Source organism: Cololabis saira, chromosome 22, assembly GCF_033807715.1.
Source record: "Cololabis saira isolate AMF1-May2022 chromosome 22, fColSai1.1, whole genome shotgun sequence".
NCBI classification, from domain to species: Eukaryota; Metazoa; Chordata; class Actinopteri; order Beloniformes; family Belonidae; genus Cololabis; species Cololabis saira.
The window spans coordinates 22677078-22697436 of NC_084608.1; the positions used below are offsets into that span (position 1 = coordinate 22677078).

Here is a 20359-nt window from a genome sequence, read left to right on the forward strand (position 1 = left end):
TCTTTTTACTTTTGCGCAATAACAAACCTTCAAGGTGAGAAACTGATGAATTAAAAAAAAAAAGTAGTAAATACCACCGGGCCAAAACACAAACTAGTTGGAGGCGCCAGTGGAAGCAAGGTTTTCTTCTTCTAATGTTGGATGTGATGAAAAGTTAATATACTAGTCAACATTTGAAGTGGATCAAAACTTTAATCAAAGTTGTCCAAAGACAAGAGATATTGTTGGCATAAAATGTAAGTATGTTTACTATCCACTTCAAAAGTTGCCTAAAGTACATCATCCTTTCAATAGTTTCACTGCAGTGCCGTTTTATACACTTTTGCTCCTTCTTGAGTTGATGCACAACAGAATTTCCCATGATACTGAAAGCATGCACTGCATGATGAATCAGATTTGGGGAAAAACAAAAAACCAAACAAGAAAACTAGACCAATCCAGAGTCATCTGCTGGAGGGCAGTTTCCCACCTACACTTAAAAAATTAGAGTTTTGAAGAACACGAGTATTTAATGTATGAAGAACTGTTTGGATGGGACTTTGAAGAGGAGAATGAAACCTCTCTCATTTTGAAGTGATTTTAAGCTCCCACTCTTTCCTCCCTCAGTTTTTAATCAGGCAAACGGCTTCATTAACAGTGACATTTGGGAATATAATCTAAAAATTCTCAGCCACTGGCTTACAAAATCGGCAAATGAAGCACAAAAATACTACAATATCAAACTGGTCCACGTCTGAAAGCATCAAACTGAGTGTGAACATCAGAATATATTTTCTAAAGCATTGGAAAGGAAGAGAGATAAAGAGGTGAATTTGGTGTCACGGATTCAAAAGGTGCTATTATTTTAGTTTGGACTAATCCAATTAGACATTGGACAAAGAGGGGTATGTTTGGGTGACTGGATTTTTCTACAATTTTCAAAGTTAAATCTTTTACAAAGCATGTCATCTGTAAATGACTCATGGTTTACGCCAGGCTGATGAAGATGACAGCTGTTGACACATCCGAACGTTTGCTCCTCCTTGAGGTAAGGTGCCTGAGTAAAATCACGAGGGATGGCTCATTCATGACTTAAATCGTCATAAATCATCAGCCAAAAGGGGAACACTTACTACCAGTCAGAAGGGACCCAAGGAGTAGCTGCCCTTCCACTTAGACATGAAAGACTGCAATGTAGACCAAGAAAACGAGGCTTTCTCACAGAGGAGGGGGGGGTAAGGAGTCCTGGGTGACCAGCGCCGACAGAGGATTCCTTTCATGCCACAGCGATCTGGATTTAGACTCAACTCTTCTTTATTCTGCACTGTTCCACTGTATGGCCGACTGACCTCAAGTATCACACGCTGCAGAGCTGAGAACATGGGCCTGGTCTGTTTGCACGGGGTCCGTACCAGCTCAACCAAAGTGACATCTCTGTGAAACATCAAGCCTAATTTTCCTAACTGCAACATTAAAGAGCTTTACGCCTGAGAGACAACATTATCTCTTGTATCTACAAAGGATGATGCAAAGCAGATGCTTGCAGGACATGCACGAGCAGAAGGAGCTGGATTGTTCAGAATGACAGTACAGGGAAGAATCAATATTTCATAACAGGCAACGTTGCTCATGCATAATTGCTCCCACAGAGACTTCCCATACAAAAGGGGAAACATCCGTTCTGTTTCACCGGGCCTTTGTGTCTGCTTGAATTAAGAGAGATGACAAAGCGTCAGCTGCGGTTATCTCTTCTAACCTGAGCAAGGCTGCTGGAATGTGAGAGGCTCTTAATGTATGAAAGAACTGCAAAGTCTTCAGTATGAGTGTGAAAGAAAAAAAAAAAAAAAAAGAGGAGGCTGAAACACAAATATTTCATTCACGAGTGCAAGAGCCTCACGGAGCTAACAGCTTGACTCCACAGGCAACTCTGAGATCATTTCAACATTTTTCATAAATTCAACTGAGCCAAAAAATAAATAATAAATAAAAGAATGACAGGGTTCAGCAACTGGCTTCTTTTTAAAAACAAACCTTGTTCCACCTCATTATCCCCGCAACATCCTCGATGATTGTGCGGCACAGGAGGCATTGGGTGTTGCGTTATTAGACATTATGGGGAAGCAGGTGTTTCCAGTCAAAATAATTCAACACGAAACCGCAGAGACAAACTCTTCCTCAACAAGAGCACTGTTGGTAAAATATTGTAGCTAAACTGGGAATGCATCTGGTCTTGGCTGAACACAGTCACCTTATCAGAGAATAGCATGTGGACAAACATCATCGCAGCTGGCAAAGGGAGGGAAGTGAGAGGGCGACACGGCGTGACTTCATCTGCTTCCTGTATGGCAGGAAAACAGTCACTGCTGTCACAGTGCGGGATCGTGTTGCCTAAAAGATCTCCCTATTTTTTTAATCCAACTTCTAGGAGAGACTGCAGCCCACTGAAAACTAGGGGTGGGCAAATATATCGATATGGCAATATATCGCGATACTTTTCCAGCCGATTCAATATCGATATTCAAAATTTAAATATCAAATTATTTTTTTTTTTTTTTTTTTTAATCCCCGATCTTTTTCCCATTATATCACCCAGTGCTCCTACCTAAGTGACAGTCCTGGGCATTGCCACTCTCTACCAACCCTGGGAGGGCCCTGCACTGAGCTCAGGTTTTATTTCACGTTTTATTTCATTTTATAATTTATTTTTTATATAACACAATTGCCTGTCCTTAAAAAATGAAAAATAATGGACAGAGGTTTATTTATTTATGGATTTATATCTATACTGACTGATCACTGTGCCTGTCCTTGGTTTTAGTACCATCTTTCTTGTGTTTATTATCATTTGCCACATAATTAAAGCAACCTCATACTAAATTTAATGTTAATTTCATATGATGTAAATAATATGAAAAACATATACAAATATGTTGTAACTTTAGCTTGTATAGTTATAATAAAACATTGTTTTGACTCAGTTTGTCCCATGAATTGTCACTATAATCTGATGAACGTGCAACTCGGATTTTAAGATCCATCACTATCATCTGATGTACATATATACAACTTGGATTTTAAGATGTGTAATGCATTTTAAAATTTTTCGGTGAACTATGTAGAATATAATAATCGGGATATCGCATAATCGGGATATCGCAATGTGTATCGTATCGTGGCTCAAGTATCGTGATGCGTATCGTATCGTGAGGTCCTTCCCAATACCCACCCCTACTGAAAACGTGTTACTAATCCACTGTCCAGAATGGTCCAAGCAGAAAAGCACATTCAGGCTCGATTTCCTTTCAGAGCGACCCAGTGGGGAACTTCTGTGTGAGTGATGGATTGTTAATAGGCTGTCTCTTCCCTCCACTCAGCGAGCTTCTTTTAGCTTTCAACTGGCACTGCAAAAGGTGTTTACGTGATCCCAGTGGTCCATCTCTGAGGTGGAAAGAGGCTGAAGTCTGAAAGCTGGATGATTCACACTGGCTCTCAGTACTGTCACACGTATGTCTGAGTCCTGTGGCCGGTTTCCCAGAAAACCGAGCAGCTTTTGGCTCGGCCGTTTGGCTTGTCCATCAGGATTTAAAGTACCTCCCCTTCTCACCATCTTACTCGTTACTCATCACCTCCTTTATTTTCAAGTTGATGTCTTCTCTTTATCCCACAAAGTCTCTTGCAATTGTTGCTACACCCACAAGAAAAATCTCCAACTTGAGCTGGAACTGCTGCCAACGTCGTCATCCACAGATTCTAGCCAGACAGATATACCAAAAAAGTCCATGCAAGATCTCTTTGGACTTTGAGGTTTTAGTTTTTTCCAAGTTTTGGGATACGAGTGAGTCAGCACTGCGGCTGCCACAATGACCGATCATTGTTGTGTTGTCGGTAGCAACAAGCACTGAAAATATCGGTGATGTAGTTCTTTACTTTTAATACGGTCTGTTCCCATTCTGGTCAGGGCGGCACTTGGACATCCCACAGCTCCTAATGTGATACAGACTCAGCCACTTTAATGTTTGAACTTCAGCAAGATTCTGAAGATGTGAGGTGTTGTCTAGCAATAAAAGTCTGAGGCATCTGAAAATGGGTTAAAAGATTTGTGAATGCAGAAACTACTTATTGGAAGTCAGTTTCAGGTTCAATCTGTATGAATTTAATGTTAGCACTAGGGCTGAACTCGTATATTAATACAGCCAAATGTCAATTTGGGTATCTCGACACTCTCTTTCTCTCTTCCTTTCTTTCTATGCATTTAGCGCTGAATGTTGCAGGTGGATGTGAACGTCATTTTATCTGTTGAACAAGACATCCTGGTGTGTGGTAAACTTTAAATTCAGTGATGACAAGTTGATTTATCCCAAGAGAGCAATCTGTCATAGAAACAGTTTTCAAACAAGCTGTGTCACATTGATACATTTGTTCAACTGTCCACATTCCTAGCTTGGTTTGTTGAGAGGAGAATGACATTTTGTCTGCTGGGACCGAGAGGTCACTTCAGAGTTAGTTATTTAGAGAAGCTACATCGATTCAAACTGCGAGTTGTTTAGAGAAATAATAATGATGTGATATTTGAACAGAATATTCCTGTACAGATGAAGTCTGTAACTTTCATCTTCTGTAATAATTTCTCCACTTGACACAAACCAGGCGGTTATAAAAGTTATTCTTCTTTACCTTCCTTATTACCTACATAAGTTTAATCCTGCATTTGACCATTGGAAGCAACAAGCTTGGAGGAGGAGGAGGATGAGGAATACAATTTTGGGGAAATGTCATTAAGCTGTTGCTTTCATCCTTAACACCTTAGAAGGAGTCAGCCCAGAAAACCTTCCCTGCAGGAAACACACTACTAATACTCTGAGCTAACATTGCATTGTTTTGCTTTTTTGATGAGTTCGTAGCAATGATGCATCAGCTGTTTTTTAGCCAAATGAAACATTTAATTGAAGGTCCCATGAGATTTTCTGGAAAACCAGCTGAATAACAAAGAAAACACTACAGTTTAAAAAAAAAAAGAAAAAAAAACGCTATATTATGACAGCTTCATGTTTAAAATAAAACAAATCAGAGATGGGAAGGAGGTCGAAATAATAATAATAAAAAAATAAATATGAGATTAAAGGTTTACATGTTTCTCTTTTTTTATATTGTGAATAAGTTAGTGTCACTCCAGTTTTGTCATGACTAAAGTTTTTTTTTCTCTTTCTGCAAATTAAATGTGCCTGAACATCCGGGTTTTGTTGGGCCTGTAAGATTGTAGATACCAATTTTTCTGGAGTAAATCCTGCAAATGCCTTTTCTCTCTTTTGAGGACATATTCTCAAATTTTTTCAGCAGAACACGGTTTCTTTTTCCACACTTCCAAACCACTAACTACAAGTACTGTATATAAAATAGTAAACTCGTTGTACAGATCTGAATGTCGGACTTGTAAAATATCAAAGCACATCATCATAAAATACAGAAAGTATTCTCTTGTGTTTCCTTATTCTCAAAAAGAAACCGAATAAACTCACTCCCAGTCATCATTTGTGTATCTAACACATAAAAGGCCTCCAGTAACTCCTGCTGCTCATACAGAAATAATGAAACAGTTCACTATAAACTGAGTAAAAGAAAAAAAGCAAAGTTATAACTGAGAGCCCTGATCTTCTGGGATAAACTGAGCTTTTCTCTGTTCAAAGAAAGAACCCAGTGATAGGAACAGGATTGTCTAGTCCTCCACCATTTCACATCTACTGTTAAGGAAAAATATTGGTTTTATTTAGGCCAGCAGAAACAAAAGGAAAAAAAGAATTATTAAAAAATGTATAAAATAATAATAAAATAATCATAAATGTTAGCAAAAAGCTTCCACCCAGCATTTCTGCAGAAGCTTGGATCTCTCAGTCTCAGTCCACGGCAAACCAAAGCGACGGAAATGGAATTTCGAATCCTCGCATAAAATTTACTTGTGAACTTCACACCAGACGAATGCAGACTGGGATAATCAGTGACTGAAAAAGGACGGGGGAAAAAGCCAATCTGTAGTGCTTGATAAGTCTATGAGACACCTGGTTTCACTTCAGCACACAATGAGAAAAAGAAACTTATCAGCTTTTTCCATTTGCCATGAGGAGATATCCTCAGTAAAACATTGGCTATGCACAAATATACAAAACACACAAAACGAGCTGCTCTGCAGCGTGGGCCGTAAGCAGAGTGGGTTTGAGCTGGGTGATTACAAACAACATCGGGGGAAATCCTACAGCTACACTACACAAACATACTTGACATACCAATGTGTGCGTGGGTGTGAATACATACACACACATTAAAATATGGTCTTGAGAGCAGACAAATCTGCAATTGATTAAAGACAGACTGTAAAATGTTTATAAGATTTAGCGTTATGTTGTCGTTGTGTTAAGTTTTCTTGTGTTGTTAATAAGCAAAAACCAATAAACATACTTCTAAAAGAAAAGAAAAAAAAAAACATCTCAGCGTTACAACACACAAATGTACATTCCTGAAAAGAGCTCCTATTGGTTCAGAACATCAACCGTCCCATTTCCCTAAAATCTAAACCAGAACTCCATGTGAAAATGAAATGAGAGGAAGAATAAAAGACGTTTCTGGGCGTAAGCCAAGATCAGGAATCAGACATTATTCTTCATTCTTCTCCTGCGGGATTAGCAGCAGATAGCATCTATGAAACACACACCTGCTCAGCACATTTGATCCTCAATTTCAGACCTTCTGTGGATTTATCACAAAGGTAAGAACCTGTCACACACTCTGAACACGTCTTCATTTTAGAAATATTTTTTCAGTGTTATTTTTTAAGGAAATTTGATTGACAGCAAAACCTTTTTCCTGAACTCAAATTGATTTGATCGGTTTGATAAAGTGATTTCTTGTATTTTTATGTTATGATGAAGCATCGTGAAGGGAGCTCTCTTCTCCTCCTGGTCTGCTGGGCCTCTTCTAGTACAAATACAATCATTCCCTAGTTTGAACTTCCTCTTAAGAGATTCCTCAATGTGGGGATTTTGTGAAAGGCAAAAACACAGAGGGGGAAAAAAGGGAAAGATGATGTTGTGGTAACTAAGATAGAAGGACTTGGTGGATCAGTTGGGAATGTCACAATGTTTGCCAAAAAATATGCATTACCAAGACATGCAGATCCACAAAATCTGATGAGCTTCTGGATCAAATAAAGGTTGATGTAAAACAGATGGTCCAGCACACCTAAGAGCTTCCACACAGAATTCATTTGTTGGGATGATTCAGGGTTTCTACAGAGTCCCTGCAACCCCTCAATACCCCCCAACGAAAATAAGAGAACCTCATCCTTTAATGGTTAGAAATTCCCAGACCTTCACAAAAGTAGCAACACCTATTGTGAAAATGTTTTGGAAGTTGAGCTGCAGCAAAGACGACAAGGCTGTGGCTCAGGAGCTGGGGGAGTTTAGGCTGTACACCATTTTCAGGTGGACTTCAGTCGGGAGCAGTTTGGGAGACTGATGGGGAAAAGAAGCACTGAGGTTCACAAAACAAGGGACGATCGATCAAATCAATCAATAAAATCAAACTTTATTTACACAGCACTTTTCATACAATAAAATGCAGCACAGAGTGCTTAGCAGTAAAAACAAATCAATCCCAACCACGCAGACAAGTATTTAAGTTCAAAATAATGACGTCTCTACCGCTTATAAAATACATGTTAAGCCCAGTTGTTAGATATTTCTTCCCACATCAAAGCTGCCCTCTCTGTCACAGTCTGTCTTTGAACTGGCATTGTACAACCAGGATACTGGGTACCGGGAAACAGCTTCCCTGGGATGGTCTTTGCCGACCGTCAGGTTAGTGGCAAATTTGAGGTGTCAAGAGTGCTGCATCCAAGATGAACTTTTTTTTTTTCCCGGTGCAAGTTGCCGGGACGGCGCTCATTTCCTTGGGCCGTGCTGCACTGAGCTGAGTGCAGCACGGCTGCAAAAACCTTGTTGCACTGCTTAAAACATAGAAACTGGTTCAAAAGAGAAGCAACCAAACCTACTGCGTGCCATCTGAAAAAAGGCCTCAAAATTGGTTTACAGAACCTCAGTACTTCCATGACACAAACCAGAACTTATCAATAGACTACAGAAGCAGCCAATTATCCTCTTAATCAGAATCAGAATCAGAAAAGCTTTATTGCCAGGTCAGACATAAATCAGACGAGAGAACTTGACTCCGGTTTACACCGATCTGGGTGTCAAGATCAAGATAAGGTTGAATTAATTCAATTTTGTTTGTTGTATTAAAACGATGCTTACCTTAAATCTAATTCTAATAAAACTTTTCCACCTTAATATCATATTTCCAGAGTCATTGTGATGGTACATCAACTTCCAACAGGTTTAATGACACCTCTGTCATGGTCTGAGGGGTCTGTATCGCCTTCACTGGCACTATGTAACTTTGAGGAGCATGGTAGGAACCCTGCCACACTAAAAAACTACAAATCTTTGACTGCTTTACGGCATACGTCACTTCCCCCTCCTTTCCGATTCGCAGTCGAGACGAAAATGGGCGGGGCTTGGAGCGCAGCTCCGCAGAAGCTGGTAACCCGTTGCTGCGTTGTGGCTGCAGCAGCTCCACACACAACAGACGTGGGGAAAAGATCCTAATGGTTTAACTTTTCAACGGTTTCCTGCTCGGAGGCAGAACCACGCAGGCCAAGTATCTGAGATAACAAAGTAAAAGAGTGAAAGAGTCGTCGGCTCGCTTGGATTGCGGCTGTAACGACCAAACACCTTCCACACAGTAAAGCCTGAATTATGGTTCTGCGTTAAATCGACGCAGACCTACGGCGTAGGGTACGGGGCGATGCGCAACGTACTCCGTAGGCTCTGCGTCGATTTAACGCAGAACCATAAATCAGCCTTAAGCCACAAACACACACACAGACCGGGTCGGATCAAAACACGGGTTTTATTCCCCACTTCACCAGCTAAACGCAGTTGCTGGCCAGCTCTCTGCGGTGTAATTAACCCCAATCTTCAGATAAAACTAGTTTGTTCAGGAAAAAATATTAACTCTTATTTGTAGCTGCAGAGGAAAAAAATAATCTCACGAGGAAAACAAAAATATTGCTCACGCCTCGGAGCCTCTTCTACATAATATAGCAGTCAAAAAAAAAAGAAAAGAGAAGTAAGAGGGATACAAAACGTGTACTGTATGTTGTACTATTATACTAATTTATTGAAACACATGGCTCTTCAGTAGGGATTTCATATGGATCCAGACCGTTAATAATCATTATTTTCTCCATATACCGCTCCCTGGCTTCCTTGTTTAAGGTATCCCGGTAAATTCCAGTTCCTTTCCAGAAGTTTAACATCTTTTTTTTTGCGTTCCGTCTGTTCACTTGGTGAAACAGAAAAGCGTCCCGTCTTCTCTCATCAAAACAAATACACGCGACGGGACAGGAGTTTTCCGGCAGTACGCGCTGGTGCTCATGGGAAACGTAGTGTTCTTTCTGGTAAAACAATACCGCTTTTGTCCAAAAGATGCCGCCAAACTCAGAAAAGCTGAAAGTTACGTTGTGCTGCTTTAACTGTTCTTTAAGGAGGTCATATGCCTTGATTTCGCCTCATGAAAGTCAAACACTGCTGGGCTGAACTGACCACCTTCAATCCCTGTCCGTTGCCATGGTAAAAGGCATCCAAATCAGTTTCCAAACATTTCCACAACACTGCCTTTTTTATATTATGCATTGCTACAAAAAAAAAGAAAATCCCCAACTGCCCCATGAAATAATAAATGAATTATGCATCAATTTTAATGAGCCACTCACGGATAAAGAGTTTTAAACTTTGAGCGCCACTGTCATCTAACGTGCCATTAGTTGTCAACGAAGATGTTGAAAAGTTTAAAAGGTTAAAGGTCAACATGCGAACAATGAATGGGGCGTCACGTAGAGAAGTAGAATCTCAGATCAAAACAACGAAACCAAATTCAAAACTTGTTGCTCCTCTGCAGCTTTTAGGGTTTCCATCCCAGGAAAGAAAGAACAATGCTGAATGTGACCTTGGTGCTCCGTTTGCGGGGGAGGCTTTTCAGCAGAATAGCAAAAGAGAGCAAAGCTTCTTCTTTAAACGCTGAGAAAGAAAGTATCCGTCAACTTGAAAGTAAACATTATATTATAGAATAAAAGCTCAAGTTTAACCTCTTAAATAGCATTACTTGTACAGAGTACAAGTTTACCATCAGCCTGCAAAACCTGTAGTTCCTTCTCAGTGGATTCTGGGTAAAAAGATATTCATCCGGTATTCATCATCATTTGATCACAGCGTGCTCTCCAAGGCAGCCAAAAGTGAACAGATTTGAGAGTTAAAAGAAAATTGAATCTTTTATGATTTAAATGTCAATTGCAGGTTTTTGTGTTTTGGTGTTTGACAGCAGAGAAGACGTTAACAAGCATTTCTCAAGGGAATAACGATATTTCCTCTGACTCTTTATTTTCTGTCTTTTTTATGACTCTCCAGGTTGATCTTGTGATTTAAACAAACCCTCCTGACCCAATGTCTTCCATCATCCCAGCTGTGAACCAGTAAAATCCTGCTCACGCCTCCAGGATGCTGTATCTGTTCCGTGGTTCTCACAACATCCACGCTCATCTGCAATAACTGTTCAGTCCAACGCCCCCCTAACTCCACACTGAGCCAAAACGGCTCTGGAAACGGAGCAAACGCCTCTCCGTCTGGTCTCTCAACGTGATCCGGGCCAGCACATCTGAGGCCCGTCATGTGCCGGAGTCAAACATTTGTCCCCAGGCCCTGTCATGGAGCCATTTCTCAAAGCTCTTGGTTCAACATGGAGCAGGTCTGAGTATCCGTTCATTCTCTAAGCCAAAAAAAAAAAAAAGGAAAGGTCATCTGCACTGCAGGGAGTTCTCACTTTGGCACCCTCTCGTTGAACATCCCTCAAAAACTGAATTCCTCCGTTAAATCCAATAACCCCTGTGAGGCACAATAGAGCCAGGACTGGAGGTTGTGAGAACAAGACATGTGTGAAACCTTAGAAAGACGATATTTCTCACTTGCACAGCAGAAAAAAGGGGAAAAAAAAACAACAAACAGGAGTCAAAAGAGCTTGCGAAGGTCGACGTTTTGTTTGCTAACACAGCACATATGGAAACACCTCGGCCGACTATTGCCTATAACACTTTGGGCCGCAGCCAAAAACGGGATTCTGACTGAGCCGTGAAGTTTGCATATAAGCTTAGACTAAGCCTTTACCACACCGGGACTTAAACCCACACAACAACTGAGGCAACAAACACCACAAAACAAATCCCAGCACCAAAGCGCATCTCCAGTAAAGTAACAATTCAAACAGGATGTGTAACTATTCCCCACATATCCCTCTACAGGGAGGAGGAGCAAAACAGCACCAGCTTGTTGGTACCAATGACTCCATAGCCACTTTTGCACTAGTATCGGTTCAGCCCGGCTCCGCTCGGCGCGGTACGGCACAGTTCCACCCGTGTGTTTTCGCATTGCCAGGGGAGAAGCGGGCAGGTTTGGGTGAAGCTGCTGTGACGTACTCGATTGCGCAACCGCTTTGTTCCTGTCGCCGCTGATCAGAAATCAGCTGGAGCCGGGAGCGGCTGAGAGTAAAACAGCCCGTCTGCATCCCTTTTTAAATTTTTTCTCCTCAGCCACCAGGTTTATGAACATCTGCACCTCAGAGTTGGATCACCAAACAGACGTTTTGCGCTTTATAATAAAATCGCTGCGAGCCGCGAGTCGCCTCGCTCTGACTCCCGCTTCCTGATTCAAACGTCTGACGGCCCCGCCCCCCGACCAATCAGAGGCGAGGAGGGTGGTGACGGCCCCGCCCCCCGACCAATCGGTGGCGAGGAGGTGGTGACGTCAGAAATAGTCCCTTCTCAGCCCGCTAAGAACCTGGCTGAAATGGTTACAGAAAAAAGTATCGACTTGGAGCGGCTTTACCCGTCTCAGCCCTAGTGCGAAAGCGCAAAATGGGGCCATAGCGGGTAGAACCGGGGAGAAGTGAGACTAATGCAAAAGCGCCACATAGGTGCAGAGTAGGGCTGTTCGATTAATCGATTTTAAATCGTAATCGCGATTATGTAATTAGAACGATGTTAAAACGTGAAAATCGTAAAATCGATTTTTCACTTTTTTTTTTTTTTTTACCTTGTCTGCACACATATTAATGATTGATACCATATTAATGATTGATGGAAATACCTCTCAATACCTGCGACAAGTGCCCCATCGGAGAGGCTCTTTAGTGTAGGAGGGGGCGTTGTAACATGCCACCGGGCATCCCTCAAGCCAGATGCGGTAGACCGGCTCGTGTTCCTTGCAAAAAACTTGCAAATGTGAATAGCAAATGTAATGACTGACATTACACACCTCTACCTCCTTCATGGGTTGCATTATTATTTAGCATGCAAAGACCCAGTTTAGTTTAATTAGAAAATGTCTTGTTTTATTTAATTGGAAATATAACTTACTGTATGTTTGCAAGTGCTGATTTGCTGATTTTTTTTTTCAGAGATAAAACTTTATATTTTATTATATTTATTTTTAACTTATTTTAAACTTTTTTTAAACTTATTTTACAGAGTTTTGCACTTTATTCATTTATTTTTGGTTTAATAAGAGCAAAGTTTGCACTTAAAGCCCAATGTGGCAAATGTTCAATAAAAAAACAGCATATTTGAAATCATTTCTTTGCCTTTTGTCAATTCACAAAATAATCGTAATCGAAAATCGGATTTTGAGAGAAAAAAAAAAAATCGAGATTTTATTTTTGGGCAAAATCGAACAGCCCTAGTGCAGAGGGGATGGAGGAGGAAGAAAAGAAGAGGAAGTGACGACACAAACGAGCAGCGTATGATTCACTAAACAAGGTCAGCCACCAGTCACTTCACATCATGTCTGACCTCCTCTAACCTTTACCCACACTGGACAGATGGAGTGCGAGTGTTCAAGCGTGTGCGGCTGCCAGACTCGACATTTAATGTTGGGAGACACTGCAGGTGGGAAACATGTCTACAGTGTCTTGTAATACTCGATCTGAAGGGGTGACTTGAGTTATGCAGATATGAAGATCTGCTTGTTGTCTTTGTTGTTGCTCCTTAAAGATGTACCTTATTTCAGATGTTATTCAAACTCTTAACATTTCAAAAATTATTTTGCTTCTCCTTTTTGGGATCCCCATAACGAATCACTTGTTTCCATCTTCCAGCACACTCCTTTGAATGTGTTCACTATCCCTCAAACTATTGATTATGAATATATTGATAAGCACTGAATAATCGAACAATACAGAGCTGTAATTCCCATCTCGTACTTGTTTGACTCTGTCAACTGATCAAATGTCAGTTTACTTTAATCTTTCCTTCAGTTCCTGTGGCATTTAATAGATGATGTCGCTTAATGAGTGAATGTTGACATTTTTGGCAATAAAATGTCTGGATTTCATGAATTTATTCTATTAATTGTACAACATTTTGTTATTTTGATAAAATTACTGCAACTATTTTCGAAAACAATGTTTTGTAACAAAACATCCCACTGACCTTTAACCTCAAAAATGTCAGGAGTAACAATCTCATGATGTTCATGACTGTCACAAGTCTGGATGACAGACGGACAGATAAACAGGACGACTCCAGCTGTGATGTGGGAGCGTTGCAAACTTCTTAAACACAAAGAGGGAACCCAGGCAGTTCTCACGATGGTGTCAGACCACAACTTAATTCAATTATATTTTATTAATCCCAAAAGGGAAATTATATTGTTGCAGTAAAAACTAAGCCAGTATCAAAGCCAACGTAAAAGGTCATTGTTCCATGTCTGTATATTTTTTCATAGTCTTCCAGTGATTAATAAAACATTTTACAAACATTGTATTCTTGGTTTGACAAATAGGTCAATAGATAAGAAATTTAATTTTAAAATCTATGAAACAATAAATATTGTGGTAATGGTTTTTGATTTTGGCAACAACATAAGAAATCATCCAATTTAGTGACTTTTAACCACTTTAAAATGTAAAAATAAGTCCAATTTGATATGAAAACTATGTGGGGGGGAACAGGAACTTTCTGAAATAACAATTCCACGTCTATCATTAGATAATAAGGGATGTAAATTTTCATTTGGGACCAAACTGACATCAAATGAAGCAGTTTTCAGTTAAAAATAAAATGAATGTAGTAAAATTTCAAGTCATTTTAGCATTGGGGGGTGAATGTGACTCATAAAACTGCATTAACATCCCAAACAAACAGTAACTTCACTACATAAGGAACAGAAAAGACATGTATGTGACTAACTATAAAAGATGGAGAAGAACATATGAACAGCAAAGAGGGAAGCATGAGGAGAAGGAGGGAGTAAATGAGCAACATCACAAGATGGCAGATGTCTTGCAGCTTTTCTGTGACCCGTGGGATGCTTGCGGTACCGGTGAAGTTCTGGAGCGGTGATTGTTTGAGCAACGATAAACAGCTGTCATTTCACAGAAACATTATGTAGAGGCACGTAGGGGGCATGACACATTAGTTGTTGACTACTCGACAGACAAATACTTTTCATTGCAAACCAGTTCTGAAAAACAAATGGCTCGTTTCAAGGAAATTCAAGATTATTTTAGGCTATTTTGCTAGTTTTAAGTATTCTAGTCAAGAACATTTTTCTTACCCCATTGGCATAGACCTTTTTGCCTAAAATAAGATAATTTTGATTAGATTTGGGAATATTAGGCTTGTTTCTAGAAGGAGCTGTTTTTGCAGTGTGTGTATTTCAATGTATTGTTATATAAACACACGTGGATCTGGCTTTGTGTTTACGGCTGATGGTGGCTCAGAGATGTATCTGTAGCACATCAATGTCCCTCCCCAGGCCATCTCTGTGCCTTTATACGAGGCACTGATGGGCTACAAAGGTACACGTGTTCTCCCTTGAAAGAGGCGTGTGGAAAGAGCCAAAGAGGCATCCGTAGCAAATGACACACCACTGGAAGATGCAGGACAGTCCATATTGCATGAAAGGCAAAGCAGGAGGGGTAAATGTCAATTTTCCTCAGCAGGTCATCACAGAGTTATCACCTACATTCAAAACTGAGCGTAAAGGCACACAAGCGTACTTCTTATGAACGAGAACTGGAATGACAAATCAAAGCAGTAAAATGTGTAAAAAGATTGACTCATGCATCCAAACTGAATTCTGCTTTGAACACAAAACAGTGGGGGGGAGTGAAATCAGATAATATTGCACAACTCAGTGAACCCCACGGTTGTGGGAACATATTTGGAGTGTTTAATAGATGAGTGAATGTGTGTTTTCATTTGTCTGCTGCTTTATGTATTCAGTCTGTTGTGCTGCTTCATCTCTGTGGTCACTGGGTTCAATGTGAACATGGACCAGGTCCAAGTGATTGACAGTGTAAATGCCTCGGCAGTGCCAAAAGAAGAGGTTGTAAAATGCATAAAAACCCCAAAAAAGGGGGGGGGGGGAAATCAATGGGTTTTTTTTTACCAGCACAGCAGAGTCCCCCATTAAGGTTAAGCTGGTCACAGTTTCCCAAAATTTACGTCTGAGTCAGTATTTCTTCTTCTACTGACCTGCTGTCATGAGTCACAATGTTCCACCAGACAATTATTTAAAAAAAAATAAAAATCATAGCTTTAAAGGGAAATTCCTGAGAGCGTGGTATTCAAAAGGCTTCCTGACCACATGATCAGAGAACATAAAGATGCTTTAAATAGCTCCGACTGTGTGGTGGGAGGTGTTAAATGATGTAAAGGCATCAGTGGCTTCATATCTTTACTTTTGATTCATACTTACAAGAAAGGTCTTGAAGTTAAATGTCTTAGATGTTGTTATAATCCCACAAGAAATAAGATTTGGTCAGTTTGCGGGTACGACATGATAAATCCACATGCTTTACTACATGATCAATGTGGTCAACTTTGACCTCGCCTTAGATTAGTTAGCCTATAAAACTTAAAAATGGTTAAAAAAACGTCACTCGACTCAAAAGCACAAGCACCAGAATGAGTACTATCCATAAAAATATAAAGTGCAGTCTTTTTTTTCCTTACCTAAAATGCTTCTAAAGAAACTACATTATAAGAATGTAATTATAATGAATTGGACCAAATTGGGGTAATTTAGATTATGAGGTATTGCATTTGACTGAAATAACTGAATTGGACTGTATTTAAATGGACTTGTGTGCAGTGCCGAGTACACTTTTTATTGTGAAATGAATATACACATGCTGGAGTACAATTATATAATCATTGAAGTGAAATCCTGGACGGCCTGTAATTTAGTCAAACTTAAGGAGGATATAAAAACAGGTCATGGACCACCTGAACTTGCTGTCACCCTCAGTCGATGCAATAAGTCTGGTAGAATTATGGGCCAATCTTTGACAGGACTCTTTGATAAATTAAATGCAGGGAGCTGGTAGAACCACTTTTTACCAGCTTTGGACTATTCCCAAAGTCAAACCTTCTCTTTCTCTGATTTTGAGAAGGTGATCTAATGCGTTTATGTCAATCTGCCTTGACTTCTTCAATTTTGTAAAACCGAATAAGTGTTAGTAATGAGAGGACAAGGACTTTAGATAAGGGTCAGAGGAAAACTCTGTCTTCCCTCTCTATTTTGGGGGTATCACAGAGTACTCAGTGTGCAGCATGTTCTTCCGTCACACAGACAAAGCTCTCCCTGTTCGCAGCCTCTTAGCAGCCACCTCACATGCAGCACAAGGTGGAAACCTCACGAGCTCCTCTATTCACCCCTCAGCTTCTGCCACAACATGAATGCAGGGGAAGGTGTCAAGCAGACCAACAGCACACATACAAATGTTGCAGCTTCTGCAGGTACACTCACATACTCTGCAAACGTGTTGCACGTCAACGCTCTTATTTCTGTTGCAGATGCCACATCGGCCGGTCCTGAAGTTTCAGTTCAAGTTAGACACAAATGCCAGCTACATCATTCTGAATCTCCTGCTCACAGAATGCAGTCAACATGTGCAAACTGATAAAGGTGTTAGTTAACAAGATGAACTGACAAAGAGAATTAATGTGAGTAATATTCTGTCTGTGTCCAAACTACACCTCGACACTTCATTGTTTTGATGCTGGATCCACACTGCATTATACTGTACGAATTTGATACAGTTTAAAGTGATTTATACATAACAAGCAAGCACTGAGGCTCAACAAAGCTCTGCTTCAGTCTAAAGCTACAAGGAAGCAGACCAGTTACTCAAAAGTAGAATTAACACAAAGAAGAGCATGACTGAAAGTGGCCGTCTAGCATTTGTGAAACCAGAAAGAAGGAGAGAGAAAACAGGTGGATGGTAAGACGGTCATGATGTGGTGTGCCAGATGTGGCCATTGATTGAAGTCAACCACAAAACGCTCCATAACTTCCACACAGATGATAGATGGAAGTGTACTTGAACGATTTGCTCTTATATTGTATTGCACCAATCACCACAACAAATTCCTTGTGTGTGTTTAACAAACTTGGCAATAAACCTTTTTCTGATTCTGATTTTTCTTTTTCCTGGTAAATCGAGCACTTTTTGGATACTGGTGACAATGAGCAACAAAGTCCCAAGAAGAACCAGTCTCTGATTGGCGGTCAGAACAACAGGACTTCAATTATTCCCATCCCCAGATGACAACAGAACCATATGACCACTTCGTTCAGGTGTCGGGCCCAATAGAGGGTCCTGGATTTCGGGTGAGAGGTTTAGTCACCCGAGAGGGGCTCAGGGTGGAGTAGGTGCTTGTCCACATGGAGACGAGCCCGTTGAGATGGTTTGGGCATCTGTTTCAGAGGTTTCCTGGCTGCTTCCTTGGTGGGGAGGTGTTTCAGGCCTGTCCAACAGGGCAGAGGTCTGGAGGGAAACTTATTTATAACATGCTGAATAACTGAGACCAGCAAAAAAAGTCTCAGAGTGCAACATCACCATTTACCTTTTGAGATTAATAAAATATAATTTAGTTGAAATTTAACTGGATTGAATGACATTGAATTGGATTAACTGAAAGGATCTTTTCAACCAACTTTACTGGAATACTTTCCCCTTGACAGAAATACAAATAGATAAGGATTTCCAGTCTCTGTAACCGCTAAATCCGGAGCATAGTCACGGAGAAGCTGCTTATCCCACCGGACATGAGACCGTATGGCCAGGTCAGCAGTCAACCATAGGGCCCAGGAAACAATTACCATACTAAGCATGTGCAATGCTATTAAGGACACAAAAGCTAAGACAATTAAGGGAAGCAAACAGGAATCGGGCAAGAAAATTGCAACCACCCTATCGGTAATCACAATGAAATAAAGTTTATGTTGTACGCCTTAACCTGATTTAAGTGGTGGATCCATCATCGTCACATCCAGCTGCACACAGAGGAAACGGTTGTTATATTCACTTTACTTCAGCTCTTTCAAACTAATTTAAATCAGTGAAGAGCAGCTGTTCTCTTGCAGCATTGTTGGATATACCAACAATGTGGTCATTTCCTTCTCATCTGCAGACTCGTGCATCAGCGCCTCTGTTCCGTCATTTAAGTGTTTAAATTCTAAACCCCAATGCTGACTCCACATTGCATCCTTATCAGGAAGATCTGAAACTTTGTTCCTGAAAACATGAATAAAAAATAAAAAATAAAAAATAAGAGGAACCAACAGATAAAAAAGCCAAATGAGGTATGCTGCTTTCAAACTGAACATACAGAACTGTCTCAGAAAATTAGAATATTGTAATAAAGTTCTTTATTTTCTTATATTTTTATATGTAATGCAATTAAAAAAAACAAAAATGTAATACATTCTGGATTAATTACAAATCAACTGAAATATTGCAAGCCTTTTATTATTTTAATATTGCTGATTATGGTTTACAGTTTAGGATTAAGATTCCCAGAATATTCTAATTTTTTGAGATAGGATATTTGAGTTTTCTTAAGCTGTAAGCCATGATCAGCAATATTAAAATAATAAAAGGCTTGCAATATTTCAGTTGATTTGTAATGAATCCAGAATGTATGACATTTTTGCATTACAGAAAATAAAAGGACTTTATCACAATATTCTAATTTTCTGAGACAGTCCTGTAGGTACATCACAGTCATTGTTATGATGACGGGGTGGGTTTAGCACTTTCTAGCAATGATAATTGCTTCCTCGTGTAAGATATATGATGATGGCAGTAATAAAAAAAAAAAAAAAGAAGAAACATAATGTACATTCACAAGCCCCATCACTGCACCCATCTGTAAAATGTATTTGCCCCAAGAGATGTTCACAAAATCCAACTAGATGGACGAGTCAGGAGCCCTGTGAAGCCCTGCAAAAAAACAAAAACCACTGACCAAAGGGAGTTCTGCTTCCCATCATATGGGAAACATAACGGAAGATGCATTCCAGTCATAGAGATGCCATCAGCAAGCAGACACACCCTGACCAGGGTTAGAAGTTTAGGCAGACCAAAGGAAGCAGCCATGACGCCAGGAAGTGTCTCACCACACAGACTGAAGCATCTCTACCTTCAGTAAAAGCTTAAACACAGAAACTTCAGAAAGAGATACCTGAAGAAAGTGATGTTAATGCGCAGCAAGTGAATTATGAAGGGTTTCTTCATACGATAGAGAAGCTTCATAACATTTCATCGGTACCAGAGTCAATTTTCTCTCTCTTTTCCCCTATTTAACAACACGCAGCCCACAAGCTGCATGTTTCCCTCTCAATTACCCTTTCACCAGAATGCTAAACTGGCCTCGAGGGGCTCTGGTAATCTCATATCCATGAGCAGTAAGGGAAGCATGGTAATGATCCATCCCTGAACAAGACAGAACTTTTATTATTTAAGCGGATTCATGGTTCATTACAAGCGGAGCACATCCAAACGTCTGCTTGTGCTCTTCCAGAAAAAGCAAAAGGACAGAGATACAGATATTATGAATGAAAATAACACCAGGCACTATGTGCTTTGTAGTGGATAAAGCTGATAAATTATTTCAGATTTCTCAGAGACAGATTGTGCAAATTAGCGAGAGACTGAAGATTGGTCTTCGGCCCAGATTTCACCTCTTCTTCCCCAACGTCGTAACAGAAAAATAAAACCCCCAAAAGAAGAGAACCTTCAGTTGACATCATTAGTTTATCTTGGAGACTTTCCCAGAACTACAAAAAATTACCCAAGCATGGGTTTAAATATAGCAAAAGTATGTTATTTCCCATGCCCATTAACCAGCGGAGACAAAACTTCAGCAACGTAAACTCCACTGCGAGTTAATTATTTGGCTCTCTTTGCTCTCAATAAACTTTCTTTTACACAC

General features: G+C 40.1%; 2 protein-coding genes across 9 annotated transcripts in view; one reads left to right on the forward strand and one right to left on the reverse strand.

Annotated features, from left to right (window-relative positions):
- Positions 1-20359, forward strand: part of acbd5a (acyl-CoA binding domain containing 5a) — a 171144-nt gene that overhangs the window by 120764 nt on the left and 30021 nt on the right. The gene's annotated exons all lie outside the window — the stretch shown is intronic.
- Positions 1-20359, reverse strand: part of abi1a (abl-interactor 1a) — a 64377-nt gene that overhangs the window by 26451 nt on the left and 17567 nt on the right. The window lies entirely within an intron of this gene.